Here is a 17,514-nt window from a genome sequence, read left to right on the forward strand (position 1 = left end):
CGTCACCGCTTCGCTTCACGTTACTCACAGCTACCTTCGTCTATTACTTAGGGCTAAACCTGTTTCTGTTTGCAGAGGGGCTTGTTGCTTGTTTAAACTTGACATATAGTCCATAACCTGCTCTGCATGCTCCCTAGTCCCTTCTGCTTTTGCAACACTTGTGGTAATTCAAGGCGGTAATTAAGAGTCCCCATTGCCCCATAGGCTGGAGCGAGACATTGCTGCTGCTCTGAGGAGGTGCCTAAAAGCCACGCTGTTTTCGCTAGCATCACTGGGGCTTCCCAGAGCCCATCGGTGTTCTCTTTGGCTCTTCCCGAGCCTTTTAGGTTTTTTAGGCTATTCCTTAGCCCTCCATTTTAGGGCAATGTTCTCCTTAAGCACTGCGCACAGCACGATTATCCCACATCAGCCACATCGTGCACACACAGAGGCTTCTGAGAGGCGGCTCAGAAGAAAAGAGAGAAAAGTCTCTTTGTCATCCGCACATTCACCCGTCAACACTCTTCACCAGGAAGTGCTGTAACTTCCTGTTTCTCTAAAGCGGGACTGAGTCGAGGCGGAGACGCACATCGCACCCCATCTTTGTTAGAACGCCTCACTGCTGCGGGCACTGGGTCTGGCAGCAGTTTGAGGAATGTTTGGGGCCTTGCACAGAGTGCAGGGGAAGGTCTGGAGTCAGTGACAACATTGCGGCAGGGCTCGGAGGCGTTTTGGGGCCTGTGGGGGTGTTGGGGCAGGATTTGTGGGTGGTTTAGTGGGTGGTTTAATGGCTCTGGGGGGGCTGGTTGCAGGAAGGGTGGGACTCTGCGGGGCCCTCAGGGCAGGGGTGCCATCCCAGATGCGTAGTGAGCACACAGGGGTGCCCTACATGGCTCTCAGCTCGGCGGGAGCAGCCACCGGTCTCCCACCCCACCAGACAGGGGAGCGGGGCGGGGGGGGGGGGGGGGGGGAAGGAGAGGAGGTGGAGGGATCTATGAGCTCGCAGAGAACGCCAGAGGAGGCAGCAGGGAACTCACCAAGGACCCCGCGTCCCAGACGAGAGGAGGCATCAGGCTGCCGTGCCGCTGCTAGAGACATCCAGACCCCCGCGCAGACACCCCTCCACACACTCCTCCAGGCTGCGTCCGCAGGGCCGAGCGCACGCCCCGGCCCGCGCTGGGGAGGAACCGGGGCCCTACAGGCGACACACGCAAAAGGGAGAGTCAGAGCCGCGCTCCGGCAGACCCGGCGCCGCGCAGACCCGGCGCGGCGCGGCGCGGCCCCCGGCCCGACTCCCCCCCCCCCGCCCCGCCGCCTCCACGCAGCGACGGCCCCGGCTGGCAGGACACAGCCCGACACCCGCGGCCACCCGAAGGCGCACGCTCGCCTCACCTCGCCTCACCGCGGCCCCCACATGCTCGACTCCAGCCCGCCTCTGCCCTCGCCCGCCGCCGTCCAGCCAAAACACCCGCCCTGCTCGCCGCCATCTTGCCCGCCGCCGCACCGCGCGTGCGCCGGCCGCCCAGGGCTCGCGCCGCCGCACCGCGCGTGCGCGGCCCAGGACCGCGCGAGAGGGGCGGGGGGAGCGCGAGGGGCGGGGGGAGCGGAGCGCGAGGGGCGGGGGGAGCGCGAGGGGCGGGGGGAGCGGAGCGCGAGGGGCGGGGGGAGCGGAGCGCGAGGGGCGGGGGGAGCGGAGCGCGAGGGGCGGGGGGAGCGGAGCGCGAGGGGCGGGGGGAGCGGAGCGCGAGGGGCGGGGGGAGCGGAGCGCGAGGGGCGGGGGGAGCGCAGCGCGAGGGGCGGGGGGAGCGCAGCGCGAGGGGCGGGGGGAGCGCAGCGCGAGGGGCGGGGGGAGCGCAGCGCGAGGGGCGGGGGGAGCGCAGCGCGAGGGGCGGGGGAGCGGAGCGCGAGGCAGCCCAGACCCGCAATGGCCCCACCCTCGCGTGGTCGCAGCGCCGCGCTGCAGCCGGCCGGCTCCCGCGCGCCAACCGCAGCCCGCCGCGCCACCCCGGCGCTCAGGCCGAGCAGCGAGCGCCCCGAGGCTGCTCTGCCCGCGCCCGAGAGAGCGGCGGGCATCAGCGAGCAGGCGCTGGGGCTGCCCCGGGGAGAGAGCGCCGCGGAGCAGCTCCGAGACGGCACTGCCCGTCCCCGCGCCCCCAGGAAGCACCGAGAAGGAAAAGCCCTCTCGGGAAAAGCGCTCCCGGTCCGTGAGCACCGGGCAGGGGGCACGAGCGCGGCCCCTGCGCTTACCCGTCCCCGAGAGAGCGCAGAGTAGCGGCCAACGCGGCGACCGGCAGCGCGCACGTGTGCGCCGGCTGCCCGCAACGGTCTCCGTACGCAGCGGTGGCCGCCGGCGGCTGCAGTGCTGCCTTGTCGACACGCGAGGGCAGCCGTGAGCGCGCCCCCCTCCCGCGTGCAGTGCCGCCTTTCAGACACGCGAGGGCAGCAAGGAGCAGGGCGCAGCGCTTTCCTGCCCCCCTTGCAAAATACTCGCTAGACAAAAAGGGCTTGGGCTCCTCCCGAACGCTTACCTGGCTTCATTACTACAGCTATTAGGAACCGAAGTGCATAGCCTTCTAGCAAAGGGAACGACCGTCTTTTCAAAACTTCCCGCGACTCCCCAGAATTGTCACTGCCTTGCATCAGCAGCCAGCTTCTTCCAACCCAGCCGCAAGAAACATTTTGCCTTCCCGGCAGAACTTTCTGCTCCCTGGGGGGTCCAAAGGAAACCCGTCACTCACTACTGTCTGTCAAAACATACCGGAAGCCCTCAAATACAGGACAAGACGCCTTCTCTAAGGAAGCTGACTACTAGGTCTGCTTCACGGCAGCTTCTCCCCAGTATCAGGGTCCACTCAATAAACAAAATAGGACGAGAAATGTCTTAATCTGCTCCAAGTGCTTTCGTATAAGAGAACAACATCAAAACGAGGTATTATTGCATTTAGCCTCCACTACACGTGCTACCCCAGCGCCACGGACTTGCTTTAAAGCATCAGTGACGTACGCGGTCTGGCAGTAATTAATATTCACAGAATGAATACGCACTCGATCGAGTACGGGTGTTCATAAAAAGCTTTGCCAGTGCGTCGCTAGGTAACAAACCTAGACAAGCAGCTATTTGCCCTGATCCTTCGGCTTACATTTCTTCTGCCGGATGTAGTCAAACGTACCTGCATGCAGTGGCCTTGCGAGGCAGTGACACGGTGTCCGTGGGGTGGCTGTTCCAGGGTCTCTCGGGCTGTTCCAGGGTCCTCGGACAGCAACGGTGCTGGTCGACTTTCCCTTGCGCTGCACAGCAGGACAGCTCCGCACCGTGCCCTCCCAGCACCGCCACTCCTCCCAGCAGCTGCCTAACCGGCCCCAATCCTGAGCAAAGCTACGACCCCCAGGAGCCCGCAGCACCCCTCCTACTCTTCCCGCCCTCCCCATTTCCAAGAGGGACAGCCCCAGCCCCCGGGGACAACCCTGCCTGGTCACGCTGCTGTCCGAAAAGCGGATTCGTTGCCCGCTGTGCACTAAGCCAATAATGACACGCTCAGGAGAGACATTTGCTTATTTATTTCAGAGTTGTGCAAGCCTGGCTGCTCGGTGTTTTCCCCACAAATCAAGCGCAACTTCCCCCCCCCCCGCCCCGGCTTTCCAAGTAGCATTTATACAAGTTGCAAGGTTTGCAACTTTCCCTCTTACACCGGTTGGTTAGTGATTTACATACAATTCTAATATTGCTTACACACCATTTTAAAACTACGCATGCTCAGGGGAGGGGTCTTCACCCGGGCACAGGTCTTTCTGACCTATGGGCGTGATTTTCTTGTATTATAATGAGGACAGTTCAGTTCGGGGATACCTCGAATTCCTTTGCTAAATCGGCAACGTCTACATAGAAAACAAAACATTTTGATTTACTATTTCTTTAAGGCTTTAGCACTTCTAGCATGGCCTTGATTAAAGAATTATTTCCTCCCAGGAAAGAGAGAGAAAGAGAGAGAGAGAGAGAGAGAGAGAGAGAGAGAGAGAGAGAGAGAGAGAGAGAGATTCTCCTCATCTGCCTAGTTTAAACAGCAGGAACACTCTTTCTGAGCTTCCAAGGTTGTCTTGCAACACCATCGGAGATGGAAAACGCTTCCTGCCCTGTACCGGGGAAAAATAGGGACATTCCACTGTCCCCCGTGACCTGTGGGGACTCAGGCGTGAGTGACACATGTCCAGTAAGGAACAGACCCAGCGGGCACTACAGCTCCTGGCCTGCCACGCGGCCACCCGCTGGGAACCCCGCTGGCAGGGACCTGCCGCCGCCGCCCCCCACCCCCGCGGGGCCACCTCGAGAGGCGCAGCATGGTCACCCAGTAGCCCCGCCTGAGAAGACTACACCTCCCAGCATACCGTGCGCGCGAGAAGGGCGGCCCGGAAGCCCAGTGCCGGAAGACTACTGCTCCCGGCATGCCATGCCAAGCAACATGGCCGCCAGGAAGCCCAGTGCCGGAAGACTACCGCTCCCAGCATGCCGCGCTCAGAACAAACATGCCCCACCGGAAGCCCAGTGCCGGAAGACTACTGCTCCCGGCATGCCGCGCCGAAAGCTACGGCTCCCCGCAGTCCCGCACCCCAACTCCCGCCCCCCACCCGCAGCGCTGGGGCACCTTTGACCCTCGGCACATTCCGTTCCTTTCCGTCCCGCCCCCCTTCCCCTTCCCCCCTGTCCCCCCGGAAACGGCCGCAGAGCCCCGAGCGCGGCCCCGCCGGCCCCACCACCGGCCCGGGGCTCCCCCGACACCCCCGCGACCGGCCCCGCCTCAGCTCCGACACTGCCCCCGCCCCTCCACGACCCTCCTCCCCCCGCTCCCCGACACGCTCCCGAGCTGACACAGGAGACCCTCCCCCCCCCCCCGCGCTCCTCCGACCGCGCAGTAAACCGCACCACAGCCCCGGCGCACCCCCTTCCTCCCCCCGCCTCCGTGGCCCCGGGACGCTCCCAGCCGCCGGGACCCCCGGCACATGCGGGACCCGCAGCCTGCAGTGCGCCTCCCCCGGCCCCGCTCACCTCCTCCGCGGGGCGGCCGCCGGGCTGGTCCCGAAGGGCCGTGCTCCGTGGCAGCTCCGCTGCCCAGCTCCTGCCCCAGCGCCAGCTCCCCCCAACTGCAGCCCCAGCCCCCAAATGTGGGCCTGCCCTTGCCATCAGCCCCACCTGGGGCCTGTCCTGCCACCCAGCTCCCCCTGGCATTCATCCCAGCCCCAGGGCCCGCAGCTGTGGGCCTGCAGGAACTGGGCAGGGGGCCTGGCCATCAGCCCCTTCAGGGACAGCTGGGGCTGCCAGGGCAGCAGAGGCACCCCCACTCTCCTGACAGCAGCTTGCTGAGAGCTGAAGGGAGAGCCCTGCCTGGGGTGTAGAGTGCGGAAAGGGGAGTATGCGGAGCACAAGAGAACAAATCGAGAGCTCTGGGTGCAACACAAGTCAAGAAAAAAAAAAAAAAAAAAAAAAAAAAAGAACAACGATAGAGCAAACAGAGTGACTCGGGGGGCACCAAAAGGAGGGCCCTGGGGCACACCCAGAAGCACCCCGAAAACTCCAGGACAGGAGAAAAAGCTAAACAGAGACCTCTGCGGCGTGCCGCAAAACACACACGGGGCCACGGGGCGCACCGAAAGGCACGCAGAGGGCTCGGGGGCAACCCAGAATGTGAACTGAGGGGTCCTGAGGGCATCAGAGGGCAAGTGCAGGGCTCTGGGGCAGACCAAAATACAGAGGAAGGGCCTTGGCGCACACCAGAGGGGTCACCAGGCACGCCGCAGGGCTCAACGCGGCTGACAGGATGGCGCCTGCAGGCTGCCCCAGGCACACGAGCGACACTGCGGAGTGCCAAAAGCAAATCCGGGAGCGGTTCGGGGACCTCACGCAGCCCTGGAGGGGCTCTGGCAGCCCTCGCGATGAGGGGAAACACCCCCAAGAGCCCCGAGGGTCCAGGCAACGCAAGGGAAATTCCCCGCAGCTCTGGGAACAGCACCGGGCTCCCTGGCAAGTGCAGGCACTCCCAAGTACATGGGACTCGGGGACCAGCTCCCAGCCCCGGACACAATGCATAACCTCCTGCCTCAGGCATCGTGTTCAGGCAAACCGCCCTGGAGCTCGGCACCAGCGTGCCTCCCCTTACCTACGATATCCAAAGAGTCACCGCCGCACCAGCGTCTGTCCGTACGTCCGTCCGTCGGGGAAGGGTCAGCTCCTGCCCCTGCCCTCGACATGGCAGGTGTCCGAGTAGCCTCCCCCCAGTGCTTTTTCCTTCAGGGCTAGGATTCAGCTCGGAGAGCTGAGAGGAAAATGCCTGATCCCGCCTGCCTGCACTTCTGCCCCAACCCAGGCCAGAGCCCCTCAGGTTACTTAGTCCTCAGCGCTGCCTCGGGGAGGCCAAAATAACTGCTAACGGTCATTAGCCATACTTACCCTAGTTACCCGTGCCAGAACGCCTCCTCCTGTAGCAGTTCCTGGTGATATCGAGGGGCCGCTGCATTCTGGCTTCCTTGTTTCATCCCGTCCCTTCGGTATTAACCGCAAGCAAACGCTCGTCCGTCTCTTCTCCTCGTCAGCATTTGCTGTCCTTGGTTCCATCTCTGTAAGGAAGCGATAAACTCGCGTTTTACTTCCAGTGAAACGCTTAGGTTTATGCATGATCTTTTTCTCTTTACCCTGTTTTCTTTTTCCCCCTTTTTTTTCTTTTTTTCTTCTTCTTTTCCTTAAGGGAAAGGTCTTAATACGGCACTTTGCACCATACGTTGCAGGGTAAACGGTCTGGAAACGTTACACACAGCAATTAGGGCTAGGTTATTAGGCAGGCGGGCACGTCGCCTAATACCTTCCTAACGCCATCTTCCACAAAACCTTATTTTTATTCCGCTTCAGTGTTATTGTTACTGTTCGCAAACCCTCGTATGCATGCGCTTAACCGACAACTCTCTCGGTCTTTAACTACGTGGAGGAACGACAGCCCTCGATTTGCCTGTCTCCCTTTCAGACCTATTACCTTTTTGAGACTGCTCCTAGCTTCCTCTTACTCTTGCATGCTGGCCTCACAGGCGACGACCAAAACGAACAACTGCATCGCTAGGTCTAGCCCCCTCTCTTCAAGATGTGCCCCTTCGCGGCTTACGTTTCTTGGTCTCTTCAACTTCAGCCGTGGCAATTAATCTAAAAAAGTAAGTATGACATCTATTCCTTTCCGTAGCTGCGTGTACGATAACAAAACAAAAGAGAAACAGCCAAAGCAAAGCTAAGGCAGATACAGGCAACAGCAGCCACAGGGCAGGAACGGGTTACTCAGTCCTCAGCGCTGCCTCGGGGAGGCCGAAATAACTGCTAACGGTCATTAGCCATACTTACCCTAGTTACCCGTGCCAGAACGCCTCCTCCTGTAGCAGTTCCTGGTGATATCGAGGGGCCGCTGCATTCTGGCTTCCTTGTTTCATCCCGTCCCTTCGGTATTAACCGCAAGCAAACGCTCGTCCGTCTCTTCTCCTCGTCAGCATTTGCTGTCCTTGGTTCCATCTCTGTAAGGAAGCGATAAACTCGCGTTTTACTTCCAGTGAAACGCTTAGGTTTATGCACGATCTTTTTCTCTTTACCCTGTTTTCTTTTTCCCCCTTTTTTTTCTTTTTTTCTTCTTCTTTTCCTTAAGGGAAAGGTCTTAATACGGCACTTTGCACCATACGTTGCAGGGTAAACGGTCTGGAAACGTTACACACAGCAATTAGGGCTAGGTTATTAGGCAGGCGGGCACGTCGCCTAATACCTTCCTAACGCCATCTTCCACGAAACCTTATTTTTATTCCGCTTCAGTGTTATTGTTACTGTTCGCAAACCCTCGTATGCATGCGCTTAACCGACAACTCTCTCGGTCTTTAACTACGTGGAGGAACGACAGCCCTCGATTTGCCTGTCTCCCTTTCAGACCTATTACCTTTTTGAGACTGCTCCTAGCTTCCTCTTACTCTTGCAAGCTGGCCTCACAGGCGACGACCAAAATGAACCACCGGATCCCCAGGTCTTGCTGCTTCTCTTCGAGATGTCCCCCTTCGGTGGGCTACCCTGCCAAACAGACCAAAAAGACTGCCGAGGCCGCGAGGGTACCAGATTTTCAGACCGCTTCTCCGAGGCTTTCGGGGTGACTGACGTCACCGCTTCGCTTCACGTTACTCACAGCTACCTTCGTCTATTACTTAGGGCTAAACCTGTTTCTGTTTGCAGAGGGGCTTGTTGCTTGTTTAAACTTGACATATAGTCCATAACCTGCTCTGCATGCTCCCTAGTCCCTTCTGCTTTTGCAACACTTGTGGTAATTCAAGGCGGTAATTAAGAGTCCCCATTGCCCCATAGGCTGGAGCGAGACATTGCTGCTGCTCTGAGGAGGTGCCTAAAAGCCACGCTGTTTTCGCTAGCATCACTGGGGCTTCCCAGAGCCCATCGGTGTTCTCTTTGGCTCTTCCCGAGCCTTTTAGGTTTTTTAGGCTATTCCTTAGCCCTCCATTTTAGGGCAATGTTCTCCTTAAGCACTGCGCACAGCACGATTATCCCACATCAGCCACATCGTGCACACACAGAGGCTTCTGAGAGGCGGCTCAGAAGAAAAGAGAGAAAAGTCTCTTTGTCATCCGCACATTCACCCGTCAACACTCTTCACCAGGAAGTGCTGTAACTTCCTGTTTCTCTAAAGCGGGACTGAGTCGAGGCGGAGACGCACATCGCACCCCATCTTTGTTAGAACGCCTCACTGCTGCGGGCACTGGGTCTGGCAGCAGTTTGAGGAATGTTTGGGGCCTTGCACAGAGTGCAGGGGAAGGTCTGGAGTCAGTGACAACATTGCGGCAGGGCTCGGAGGCATTTTGGGGCCTGTGGGGGTGTTGGGGCAGGATTTGTGGGTGGTTTAATGGCTCTGGGGGGGCTGGTTGCAGGAAGGGTGGGACTCTGCGGGGCCCTCAGGGCAGGGGTGCCATCCCAGATGCGTAGTGAGCACACAGGGGTGCCCTACGTGGCTCTCAGCTCGGCGGGAGCAGCCACCGGTCTCCCACCCCACCAGACAGGGGAGCGGGGCGGGGGGGGGGGGGAAGGAGAGGAGGTGGAGGGATCTATGAGCTCGCAGAGAACGCCAGAGGAGGCAGCAGGGAACTCACCAAGGACCCCGCGTCCCAGACGAGAGGAGGCATCAGGCTGCCGTGCCGCTGCTAGAGACATCCAGACCCCCGCGCAGACACCCCCCCACACACTCCTCCAGGCTGCGTCCGCAGGGGCGAGCACACGCCCCGGCCCGCGCTGGGGAGGAACCGGGGCCCTACAGGCGACACACGCAAAAGGGAGAGTCAGAGCCGCGCTCCGGCAGACCCGGCGCCGCGCAGACCCGGCGCGGCGCGGCCCCCGGCCCGACTCCCCCCCCCCGCCCCGCCGCCTCCACGCAGCGACGGCCCCGGCTGGCAGGACACAGCCCGACACCCGCGGCCACCCGAAGGCACACGCTCGCCTCACCTCGCCTCACCGCGGCCCCCACATGCTCGACTCCAGCCCGCCTCTGCCCTCGCCCGCCGCCGTCCAGCCAAAACACCCGCCCTGCTCGCCGCCATCTTGCCCGCCGCCGCACCGCGCGTGCGCCGGCCGCCCAGGGCTCGCGCCGCCGCACCGCGCGTGCGCCGGCCGCCCAGGGCTCGCGCCGCCGCAACGCGCGTGCGCGGCCCAGGACCGCGCGAGAGGGGCGGGGGGAGCGCGAGGGGCGGGGGGAGCGGAGCGCGAGGGGCGGGGGGAGCGCGAGGGGCGGGGGGAGCGGAGCGCGAGGGGCGGGGGGAGCGGAGCGCGAGGGGCGGGGGGAGCGGAGCGCGAGGGGCGGGGGGGGCGGAGCGCGAGGGGCGGGGGGGGCGGAGCGCGAGGGGCGGGGGGGGCGGAGCGCGAGGGGCGGGGGGGGCGGAGCGCGAGGGGCGGGGGGAGCGGAGCGCGAGGGGCGGGGGGAGCGGAGCGCGAGGGGCGGGGGGAGCGGAGCGCGAGGGGCGGGGGGAGCGGAGCGCGAGGGGCGGGGGGAGCGGAGCGCGAGGGGCGGGGGGAGCGCAGCGCGAGGGGCGGGGGGAGCGCAGCGCGAGGGGCGGGGGGAGCGCAGCGCGAGGGGCGGGGGGAGCGCAGCGCGAGGGGCGGGGGGAGCGCAGCGCGAGGGGCGGGGGGAGCGCAGCGCGAGGGGCGGGGGGAGCGCAGCGCGAGGGGCGGGGGGAGCGCAGCGCGAGGGGCGGGGGGAGCGCAGCGCGAGGCAGGCCAGACCCGCAATGGCCCCACCCTCGCGTGGTCGCAGCGCCGCGCTGCAGCCGGCCGGCTCCCGCGCGCCAACCGCAGCCCGCCGCGCCACCCCGGCGCTCAGGCCGAGCAGCGAGCGCCCCGAGGCTGCTCTGCCCGCGCCCGAGAGAGCGGCGGGCATCAGCGAGCAGGCGCTGGGGCTGCCCCGGGGAGAGAGCGCCGCGGAGCAGCTCCGAGACGGCACTGCCCGTCCCCGCGCCCCCAGGAAGCACCGAGAAGGAAAAGCCCTCTCGGGAAAAGCGCTCCCGGTCCGTGAGCACCGGGCAGGGGGCACGAGCGCGGCCCCTGCGCTTACCCGTCCCCGAGAGAGCGCAGAGTAGCGGCCAACGCGGCGACCGGCAGCGCGCACGTGTGCGCCGGCTGCCCGCAACGGTCTCCGTACGCAGCGGTGGCCGCCGGCGGCTGCAGTGCTGCCTTGTCGACACGCGAGGGCAGCCGTGAGCGCGCCCCCCTCCCGCGTGCAGTGCCGCCTTTCAGACACGCGAGGGCAGCAAGGAGCAGGGCGCAGCGCTTTCCTGCCCCCCTTGCAAAATACTCGCTAGACAAAAAGGGCTTGGACTCCTCCCGAACGCTTACCTGGCTTCATTACTACAGCTATTAGGAACCGAAGTGCATAGCCTTCTAGCAAAGGGAACGACCGTCTTTTCAAAACTTCCCGCGACTCCCCAGAATTGTCACTGCCTTGCATCAGCAGCCAGCTTCTTCCAACCCAGCCGCAAGAAACATTTTGCCTTCCCGGCAGAACTTTCTGCTCCCTGGGGGGTCCAAAGGAAACCCGTCACTCACTACTGTCTGTCAAAACGTACCGGAAGCCCTCAAATACAGGACAAGACGCCTTCTCTAAGGAAGCTGACTACTAGGTCTGCTTCACGGCAGCTTCTCCCCAGTATCAGGGTCCACTCAATAAACAAAATAGGACGAGAAATGTCTTAATCTGCTCCAAGTGCTTTCGTATAAGAGAACAACATCAAAACGAGGTATTATTGCATTTAGCCTCCACTACACGTGCTACCCCAGCGCCACGGACTTGCTTTAAAGCATCAGTGACGTACGCGGTCTGGCAGTAATTAATATTCACAGAATGAATACGCACTCGATCGAGTACAGGTGTTCATAAAAAGCTTTGCCAGTGCGTCGCTAGGTAACAAACCTAGACAAGCAGCTATTTGCCCTGATCCTTCGGCTTACATTTCTTCTGCCGGATGTAGTCAAACGTACCTGCATGCAGTGGCCTTGCGAGGCAGTGACAACGGTGTCCGTGGGGTGGCTGTTCCAGGGTCTCTCGGGCTGTTCCAGGGTCCTCGGACAGCAACGGTGCTGGTCGACTTTCCCTTGCGCTGCACAGCAGGACAGCTCCGCACCGTGCCCTCCCAGCACCGCCACTCCTCCCAGCAGCTGCCTAACCGGCCCCAATCCTGAGCAAAGCTACGACCCCCAGGAGCCCGCAGCACCCCTCCTACTCTTCCCGCCCTCCCCATTTCCAAGAGGGACAGCCCCAGCCCCCGGGGACAACCCTGCCTGGTCACGCTGCTGTCCGAAAAGCGGATTCGTTGCCCGCTGTGCACTAAGCCAATAATGACACGCTCAGGAGAGACATTTGCTTATTTATTTCAGAGTTGTGCAAGCCTGGCTGCTCAGTGTTTTCCCCACAAATCAAGCGCAACTTCCCCCCCCCCCCCCGCCCCGGCTTTCCAAGTAGCATTTATACAAGTTGCAAGGTTTGCAACTTTCCCTCTTACACCGGTTGGTTAGCGATTTACATACAATTCTAATATTGCTTACACACCATTTTAAAACTACGCATGCTCAGGGGAGGGGTCTTCACCCGGGCACAGGTCTTTCTGACCTATGGGCGTGATTTTCTTGTATTATAATGAGGACAGTTCAGTTCGGGGATACCTCGAATTCCTTTGCTAAATCGGCAACGTCTACATAGAAAACAAAACATTTTGATTTACTATTTCTTTAAGGCTTTAGCACTTCTAGCATGGCCTTGATTAAAGAATTATTTCCTCCCAGGAAAGAGAGAGAAAGAGAGAGAGAGAGAGAGAGAGAGAGAGAGAGAGAGAGAGAGAGAGAGAGATTCTCCTCATCTGCCTAGTTTAAACAGCAGGAACACTCTTTCTGAGCTTCCAAGGTTGTCTTGCAACACCATCGGAGATGGAAAACGCTTCCTGCCCTGTACCGGGGAAAAATAGGGACATTCCACTGTCCCCCGTGACCTGTGGGGACTCAGGCGTGAGTGACACATGTCCAGTAAGGAACAGACCCAGCGGGCACTACAGCTCCTGGCCTGCCACGCGGCCACCCGCTGGGAACCCCGCTGGCAGGGACCTGCCGCCGCCGCCCCCCACCCCCGCGGGGCCACCTCGAGAGGCGCAGCATGGTCACCCAGTAGCCCCGCCTGAGAAGACTACACCTCCCAGCATACCGTGCGCGCGAGAAGGGCGGCCCGGAAGCCCAGTGCCGGAAGACTACTGCTCCCGGCATGCCATGCCAAGCAACATGGCCGCCAGGAAGCCCAGTGCCGGAAGACTACCGCTCCCAGCATGCCGCGCTCAGAACAAACATGCCCCACCGGAAGCCCAGTGCCGGAAGACTACTGCTCCCGGCATGCCGCGCCGAAAGCTACGGCTCCCCGCAGTCCCGCACCCCAACTCCCGCCCCCCACCCGCAGCGCTGGGGCACCTTTGACCCTCGGCACATTCCGTTCCTTTCCGTCCCGCCCCCCTTCCCCTTCCCCCCTGTCCCCCCGGAAACGGCCGCAGAGCCCCGAGCGCGGCCCCGCCGGCCCCACCACCGGCCCGGGGCTCCCCCGACACCCCCGCGACCGGCCCCGCCTCAGCTCCGACACTGCCCCCGCCCCTCCACGACCCTCCTCCCCCCGCTCCCCGACACGCTCCCGAGCTGACACAGGAGACCCTCCCCCCCCCCCCGCGCTCCTCCGACCGCGCAGTAAACCGCACCACAGCCCCGGCGCACCCCCTTCCTCCCCCCGCCTCCGTGGCCCCGGGACGCTCCCAGCCGCCGGGACCCCCGGCACATGCGGGACCCGCAGCCTGCAGTGCGCCTCCCCCGGCCCCGCTCACCTCCTCCGCGGGGCGGCCGCCGGGCTGGTCCCGAAGGGCCGTGCTCCGTGGCAGCTCCGCTGCCCAGCTCCTGCCCCAGCGCCAGCTCCCCCCAACTGCAGCCCCAGCCCCCAAATGTGGGCCTGCCCTTGCCATCAGCCCCACCTGGGGCCTGTCCTGCCACCCAGCTCCCCCTGGCATTCATCCCAGCCCCAGGGCCCGCAGCTGTGGGCCTGCAGGAACTGGGCAGGGGGCCTGGCCATCAGCCCCTTCAGGGACAGCTGGGGCTGCCAGGGCAGCAGAGGCACCCCCACTCTCCTGACAGCAGCTTGCTGAGAGCTGAAGGGAGAGCCCTGCCTGGGGTGTAGAGTGCGGAAAGGGGAGTATGCGGAGCACAAGAGAACAAATCGAGAGCTCTGGGTGCAACACAAGTCAAGAAAAAAAAAAAAAAAAAAAAAAAAAAAGAACAACGATAGAGCAAACAGAGTGACTCGGGGGGCACCAAAAGGAGGGCCCTGGGGCACACCCAGAAGCACCCCGAAAACTCCAGGACAGGAGAAAAAGCTAAACAGAGACCTCTGCGGCGTGCCGCAAAACACACACGGGGCCACGGGGCGCACCGAAAGGCACGCAGAGGGCTCGGGGGCAACCCAGAATGTGAACTGAGGGGTCCTGAGGGCATCAGAGGGCAAGTGCAGGGCTCTGGGGCAGACCAAAATACAGAGGAAGGGCCTTGGCGCACACCAGAGGGGTCACCAGGCACGCCGCAGGGCTCAACGCGGCTGACAGGATGGCGCCTGCAGGCTGCCCCAGGCACACGAGCGACACTGCGGAGTGCCAAAAGCAAATCCGGGAGCGGTTCGGGGACCTCACGCAGCCCTGGAGGGGCTCTGGCAGCCCTCGCGATGAGGGGAAACACCCCCAAGAGCCCCGAGGGTCCAGGCAACGCAAGGGAAATTCCCCGCAGCTCTGGGAACAGCACCGGGCTCCCTGGCAAGTGCAGGCACTCCCAAGTACATGGGACTCGGGGACCAGCTCCCAGCCCCGGACACAATGCATAACCTCCTGCCTCAGGCATCGTGTTCAGGCAAACCGCCCTGGAGCTCGGCACCAGCGTGCCTCCCCTTACCTACGATATCCAAAGAGTCACCGCCGCACCAGCGTCTGTCCGTACGTCCGTCCGTCGGGGAAGGGTCAGCTCCTGCCCCTGCCCTCGACATGGCAGGTGTCCGAGTAGCCTCCCCCCAGTGCTTTTTCCTTCAGGGCTAGGATTCAGCTCGGAGAGCTGAGAGGAAAATGCCTGATCCCGCCTGCCTGCACTTCTGCCCCAACCCAGGCCAGAGCCCCTCAGGTTACTTAGTCCTCAGCGCTGCCTCGGGGAGGCCAAAATAACTGCTAACGGTCATTAGCCATACTTACCCTAGTTACCCGTGCCAGAACGCCTCCTCCTGTAGCAGTTCCTGGTGATATCGAGGGGCCGCTGCATTCTGGCTTCCTTGTTTCATCCCGTCCCTTCGGTATTAACCGCAAGCAAACGCTCGTCCGTCTCTTCTCCTCGTCAGCATTTGCTGTCCTTGGTTCCATCTCTGTAAGGAAGCGATAAACTCGCGTTTTACTTCCAGTGAAACGCTTAGGTTTATGCATGATCTTTTTCTCTTTACCCTGTTTTCTTTTTCCCCCTTTTTTTTCTTTTTTTCTTCTTCTTTTCCTTAAGGGAAAGGTCTTAATACGGCACTTTGCACCATACGTTGCAGGGTAAACGGTCTGGAAACGTTACACACAGCAATTAGGGCTAGGTTATTAGGCAGGCGGGCACGTCGCCTAATACCTTCCTAACGCCATCTTCCACGAAACCTTATTTTTATTCCGCTTCAGTGTTATTGTTACTGTTCGCAAACCCTCGTATGCATGCGCTTAACCGACAACTCTCTCGGTCTTTAACTACGTGGAGGAACGACAGCCCTCGATTTGCCTGTCTCCCTTTCAGACCTATTACCTTTTTGAGACTGCTCCTAGCTTCCTCTTACTCTTGCATGCTGGCCTCACAGGCGACGACCAAAACGAACAACTGCATCGCTAGGTCTAGCCCCCTCTCTTCAAGATGTGCCCCTTCGCGGCTTACGTTTCTTGGTCTCTTCAACTTCAGCCGTGGCAATTAATCTAAAAAAGTAAGTATGACATCTATTCCTTTCCGTAGCTGCGTGTACGATAACAAAACAAAAGAGAAACAGCCAAAGCAAAGCTAAGGCAGATACAGGCAACAGCAGCCACAGGGCAGGAACGGGTTACTCAGTCCTCAGCGCTGCCTCGGGGAGGCCGAAATAACTGCTAACGGTCATTAGCCATACTTACCCTAGTTACCCGTGCCAGAACGCCTCCTCCTGTAGCAGTTCCTGGTGATATCGAGGGGCCGCTGCATTCTGGCTTCCTTGTTTCATCCCGTCCCTTCGGTATTAACCGCAAGCAAACGCTCGTCCGTCTCTTCTCCTCGTCAGCATTTGCTGTCCTTGGTTCCATCTCTGTAAGGAAGCGATAAACTCGCGTTTTACTTCCAGTGAAACGCTTAGGTTTATGCACGATCTTTTTCTCTTTACCCTGTTTTCTTTTTCCCCCTTTTTTTTCTTTTTTTCTTCTTCTTTTCCTTAAGGGAAAGGTCTTAATACGGCACTTTGCACCATACGTTGCAGGGTAAACGGTCTGGAAACGTTACACACAGCAATTAGGGCTAGGTTATTAGGCAGGCGGGCACGTCGCCTAATACCTTCCTAACGCCATCTTCCACGAAACCTTATTTTTATTCCGCTTCAGTGTTATTGTTACTGTTCGCAAACCCTCGTATGCATGCGCTTAACCGACAACTCTCTCGGTCTTTAACTACGTGGAGGAACGACAGCCCTCGATTTGCCTGTCTCCCTTTCAGACCTATTACCTTTTTGAGACTGCTCCTAGCTTCCTCTTACTCTTGCATGCTGGCCTCACAGGCGACGACCAAAACGAACAACTGCATCGCTAGGTCTAGCCCCCTCTCTTCAAGATGTGCCCCTTCGCGGCTTACGTTTCTTGGTCTCTTCAACTTCAGCCGTGGCAATTAATCTAAAAAAGTAAGTATGACATCTATTCCTTTCCGTAGCTGCGTGTACGATAACAAAACAAAAGAGAAACAGCCAAAGCAAAGCTAAGGCAGATACAGGCAACAGCAGCCACAGGGTAGGAACGGGTTACTCAGTCCTCAGCGCTGCCTCGGGGAGGCCGAAATAACTGCTGACGGTCATTAGCCATACTTACCCTAGTTACCCGTGCCAGAACGCCTCCTCCTGTAGCAGTTCCTGGTGATATCGAGGGGCCGCTGCATTCTGGCTTCCTTGTTTCATCCCGTCCCTTCGGTATTAACCGCAAGCAAACGCTCGTCCGTCTCTTCTCCTCGTCAGCATTTGCTGTCCTTGGTTCCATCTCTGTAAGGAAGCGATAAACTCGCGTTTTACTTCCAGTGAAACGCTTAGGTTTATGCACGATCTTTTTCTCTTTACCCTGTTTTCTTTTTCCCCCTTTTTTTTCTTTTTTTCTTCTTCTTTTCCTTAAGGGAAAGGTCTTAATACGGCACTTTGCACCATACGTTGCAGGGTAAACGGTCTGGAAACGTTACACACAGCAATTAGGGCTAGGTTATTAGGCAGGCGGGCACGTCGCCTAATACCTTCCTAACGCCATCTTCCACGAAACCTTATTTTTATTCCGCTTCAGTGTTATTGTTACTGTTCGCAAACCCTCGTATGCATGCGCTTAACCGACAACTCTCTCGGTCTTTAACTACGTGGAGGAACGACAGCCCTCGATTTGCCTGTCTCCCTTTCAGACCTATTACCTTTTTGAGACTGCTCCTAGCTTCCTCTTACTCTTGCATGCTGGCCTCACAGGCGACGACCAAAACGAACAACTGCATCGCTAGGTCTAGCCCCCTCTCTTCAAGATGTGCCCCTTCGCGGCTTACGTTTCTTGGTCTCTTCAACTTCAGCCGTGGCAATTAATCTAAAAAAGTAAGTATGACATCTATTCCTTTCCGTAGCTGCGTGTACGATAACAAAACAAAAGAGAAACAGCCAAAGCAAAGCTAAGGCAGATACAGGCAACAGCAGCCACAGGGCAGGAACGGGT

At 60.2% G+C, this 17,514-nt stretch overlaps 1 long non-coding RNA gene across 4 annotated transcripts in view; it reads right to left on the bottom strand.

The window, feature by feature from the left end:
• The window catches only part of LOC135329909 (uncharacterized), a 54,883-nt gene that overhangs the window by 33,557 nt on the left and 3,812 nt on the right, over positions 1–17,514 (bottom strand). For all 4 annotated transcript variants that reach the window (XR_010391536.1, XR_010391537.1, XR_010391535.1 and 1 more), the window contains 10 exons: positions 17,225–17,388; positions 16,648–16,814; positions 16,292–16,455; positions 15,715–15,881; positions 15,359–15,522; positions 14,782–14,948; positions 7,929–8,056; positions 7,352–7,518; positions 6,996–7,159; positions 6,419–6,585 (listed from right to left, as the gene is read on the bottom strand). This is a non-coding gene — a long non-coding RNA (uncharacterized LOC135329909). The remainder of the gene's footprint in view (positions 1–6,418; positions 6,586–6,995; positions 7,160–7,351; positions 7,519–7,928; positions 8,057–14,781; positions 14,949–15,358; positions 15,523–15,714; positions 15,882–16,291; positions 16,456–16,647; positions 16,815–17,224; positions 17,389–17,514) is intronic.

This window comes from Dromaius novaehollandiae, chromosome 14 (genome assembly GCF_036370855.1).
Source record: "Dromaius novaehollandiae isolate bDroNov1 chromosome 14, bDroNov1.hap1, whole genome shotgun sequence".
NCBI classification, from domain to species: Eukaryota; Metazoa; Chordata; class Aves; order Casuariiformes; family Dromaiidae; genus Dromaius; species Dromaius novaehollandiae.